Here is a 4,682-nt window from a genome sequence, read left to right on the forward strand (position 1 = left end):
TTCCTCTTTTGCTCTCTTCCCTTGTGATTTGATGATTATTTTTATTGATATGTTTGGATTCCTTTCTCTTTTTTTTGTGTGTGTATTTATTATAGATTTTTGGTTTGTCATTTCCATGACATTCATATATAGCCATTATATATATATATATATATATATATATATATATATATATATATATATATATATGTTTATTTATTTATTTATTTATTTATTTATTTAAAGTGGATGATTTCTTAACTTTTGTCATTCTAAAAATTCTGCATTTTAACCTCATCTGATATTTAATGTTTTGACATCATATTTCACATTTTTTTGTTTTGTGTATCCTTTATCTTCTTATTGTGAGTATAGATGATTTTACCATTTTTATCTATTTTAACCTCTCTACTAGGGCTATATGTAGTCAATCTACCACTGTTACTATGCATTTGCCTTTATCAATGTGATTTTTCCTTTTGTAATTTTTTATATTACATTTTTTATATTTATAGTTATGATCATTTTTCCACTTAAAGAAATCCTTTCAACATTTCTTTTAAAGCTGTGTTAGTGATAAACTCCATTAGCTTTTGCTCATCTGTAAAACTCTTACATTTCCTTCAAATCTGAAAGATAACCTTTTCAACTAAAATATTTTTGGTTGTAGTTTTTTTCCCCCCATCATTTTGAAAATGTTGTGCCACTCCCTTCTTGGCCTGCAAAATTTCTGCTGAAAAGCCAGTTGAATTTTGATGGCCTGGGAGAAGAGATAATCTCAGAGTCTTCTTATTCTGTCATCTTGGCCACTCCTTTGTGCCACAGCTTTGAAAGCATCTGGCAGTTCTTCAAAAGATTAAATATAGTGTTGCCATATGACCAATACATTTCACACTAAGGTATAAATCCAAGAGAAATGAAAACATGCATTGTGCAAAATTTTGTACAAAAACACTCACAACAGCTTTATTCATAATAGGCAAAGAGTGGGACAATGCAAAATCCTATCAACTAATGAATGAAAAAAATGTAGTATATCCATATAATGTGATATTATTTACCAATAAATAAAAACAGATACATCATACAACATGAATAAATGTTGTAAACGTTTTGATAAATGGAAGAAGTCAGTAATAAAAGTCCACATATTGAGTGGTTTTACCTATAAAAATGATCAAAAATCTGTACTAGCAGAAAGTAGAAAGTGGAAAATGGGATCTGAGGGAAGGGAGTTGGAATGTGGAGTGACTTTTAATAGGTACAAGTTGTCTATTTAGGGTGATAAAAGTGTTCTAAAATTGATTGTGATGATGGTTGCACAACTCTGCAAATATACTAATAATCATTGAATTTTATAAACATTATAAAGTATAAAAAACATTAAGTTGTATAGTCAAAGTGATGCTGTATGTGAATTGCATGTAATTGTATGGTATGCCAATTGTATCTCAATAAACCTGTAAAAGTCATTTGAGAAATTTTGACCTTGAAAACATATTTGGATTAAATCTTTCACTCTGAGATTTTAGTTTCAGAATTAAGGCCCATTGCAATTATAAAGTTATAACATTTTACAATTTAATTTGTTTAAAATCAAATTTATAAATTTCAAATTTTAACCTAATTATTATAATATCATTTGGATATATATTCTATCATTATTAAATGCTGAGAATATAGTCCATTTGATTCACCACATTGAAATCAAAGGATGTTAATTTTTTTATTTGTATGTATTTAGTTGCATAGAGGTCATATATTGTGATGCTAAAGTAATAATTATGTATAATTGTTTCTAAAGTAATAATAATTAGCCATGAAATTTGAGTTTTAATGAGGCTACAGAAGAGATACACCAAAAATTTATTTCCTCAAATTTTGTTAACCATAGAAAACTTGTATAAATACCTTATGGTTTATATACACTAAGACAAAAAATACATGCCAATTAAAACATGCATGCCATTGATTATCTCAAACTGATTTTTTTAAGAGATTAGCTTTTTATTGGAAGTGTTACTAAAGAAGTTAAGTCAAAAAGGCCAAAACCCATGTCATCATCATACTCCTTGGATTCTTCTTTCTTTGCTTCCACTTTCTTCTCCTCATCTTGGGCAGCTGTGGTAGAGGGGACAGGACCTCCTGCTGGTGCAGCACCAGCTGCTGGGACAGGTGTACTAACCCCTACATTGCAGATGAGGCTCCCGATGTTGACATTGGCCAGAGCCTTTGCAAACAAGCCTGGCCAGAAAGGTCCAACATTTACATTGGCTGCTTTAATGAGGGCATTGATCTTATCCTCTGTGACCATAACCTCATCGCCGTAGGCTGAGTAGATGCAGGTGAGCTAGGAGACTGAGGCCAAGGCACCGGAGAGCTCCAGGTGGGCGCTTCCGGGTGCGGGGCTAGTCGCTGAATGAAGTTAGGACCTCACTCCAATGCGACCTTAGCTTCCTCGGAAGGACCAAGCACCTTGGTGGCAGTTGAGGAAAGGTAAACTGATTTTGAATATATTTAAAAATTTTAAAAATATAACAAAGTTTAGTTAGCATTTTAAAACTTTTCTCCAATTTAACAGGTTTCATACTCAATAATTTATAAACTATACTTCTATAATACCTATATCCATTCTTCAAAGACATGCAGTCAGAAAAACATTTCTGAAATAATCATGATTTGGAGGAAAACTGAAGTATATAAATCCTCTATAAAATAGAAGGTAAAATAGATTCAGGGATAATAAATCTTTGGCGGAGAGGATGGGATGGAATGGACTGGGCTGGACTAAAAGTAGGGTGAGGTGGGATAGGATAGCATAGTGTAGAGAAGATTAAAGTAGAATACAATATGAGGCACAAATCTTTCAGTAGGAGACTTCCAATTTAAAATTGTTAAACTTCTTTCAAGCTAATATGGCTCCTCAAAGATTTTAATATTACTTGTTATTAGAAATATATTTTTTCTTCTATATAACTTTGAGATAAATTTATAATAATAACAACAGAAACTTGCATAATTTAATATAAAATACATTAACCACATAATTCTTGTATCAAATTTCCTATTTCATATTCACAGCATCTGTAGGTAGATATCATTTTTAGTCTTCTTTTGACAGAACAGCAAATTAAGGCCCCAAAAAGTTAAATTATTTTCCCATAGAACACAGGTATAAGTGTTAAAACTGGAGTTTTAAACCCAGAATGTCTGAATCCAGGCACAGTATTCTTTATGCTGTCTCCTCATTGCCTCAGGAAGCTCTTTTAGTCATATTCAAGAGTGAATACCAACTTCTCTTCTTATATATAAAGATGAGCTGGTTTTACATTTTCCAAGTTGATAATAGGAAATATCCTAAAATTATACACATTTCAAACTCTTTTTATCAACAATCATCAGAAAAACCTCATGTAAAAAAGTACTAGGAACCCTTTGTATACAGATTTATAGAGTACTATAAATATTCTAATGGGAGTAATCAGTCAACTGCTAAATCTTCTCCACTACTGCCCAGGTCAGATTACTTCAGGTAATAGGAGAACTCTCTGTAGTCAGGTCACTGAGTAGTAACATTTGCACAAGCAAAAAGTGGTGGGAGGTAGGCAGATCACAAAAGAAAGACATATGTCCAAAAAATACTCCCTAGATCTAGAAAATTATTAAAAAAAAAAATACAACCAAACCAAGACAACCTAGCTTCTCATAATACAGATTAGTCTTCTTCATTCAGTCATCTCCATCCAACCACCTGGATTTCCTTCCAAAATTAGAAGATTTACTGGGATATTGAAACTAGTCCATTTTTAATAGCATTTTAGGGAAGATTGTAAAAAAAATTACAGGACTACAGATGCATACACAGTTCTTTAGGCTATTATTAATTGATTCATTCAGCAAACATTTACTAGGCACCTATTAGTTAACAAGGCTAAGAATAGCCCTGGAACATTTTAGATGGACTACCTATGTGAATATAAATTCTCATACATGAGAACAAAATATCAAATAACTACAGAAGCAAATGCAGTAGTGCACGTATAACAAAGTGCAATGACAAAAACATTGCAATAGGAATCTCTAATTGTGGGAGTTTGAGTTCAAGATGTTGAGGTAAAATTAATGTCCTTGAGGAAATGATGCTTGAACTGAAATCAGAAATGTGAGCAGGAGTTAAAGTTAATGGAAAAAGACAAAAATTAACTTATAGGGAAGGAGAATATCCCATATAAATATTCTTTGACTTGAGAAAGTGAGTATAAACAATACAAAGATGACTAATGTAGAGTGAAAGAGGGAAGACGAGATGCTGTTAGGGTGAATGGAGGTCTAGTGACCAACTATTAGCCATTAGCCACTGTTAAAGAAAGACTGAAGGTTAAATTATCTAACTTCCATGGTATGAGACTGAAATACATACATACACACATACACATGCACACGCACACACACAAACACACACACACACACACACCGTTTTTGAGAAACATTTGTATGTAACCTTTGGTAGTTTGGAGACTTGGTTTCTATGAAATAGCTTATGAAAAGAAAAAGGGGTCAACAGGATGATGTCCTTGAAGATTTCCTAAATTAGAAAAATTTATAAAAGTAGCTTGAAATTTCAAAGGAGATGAAGAAGGAGCTATTATTCATGTAGAAGTAAAATAAATTAGGTATTATATCTTGGATGCCTTGAAAAGACA

At 32.0% G+C, this 4,682-nt stretch overlaps 1 pseudogene; it reads right to left on the reverse strand.

Annotated features, from left to right (window-relative positions):
- Nucleotides 1-1,906: 1,906 nt before the first annotated feature.
- LOC105091669 (large ribosomal subunit protein P1-like) lies at nucleotides 1,907-2,611 on the reverse strand (annotated as a pseudogene).
- Between the last annotated feature and the right edge of the window lie 2,071 nt (nucleotides 2,612-4,682).

Source organism: Camelus dromedarius, chromosome 13 (genome assembly GCF_036321535.1).
Source record: "Camelus dromedarius isolate mCamDro1 chromosome 13, mCamDro1.pat, whole genome shotgun sequence".
In the NCBI taxonomy this organism is placed as follows: Eukaryota; Metazoa; Chordata; class Mammalia; order Artiodactyla; family Camelidae; genus Camelus; species Camelus dromedarius.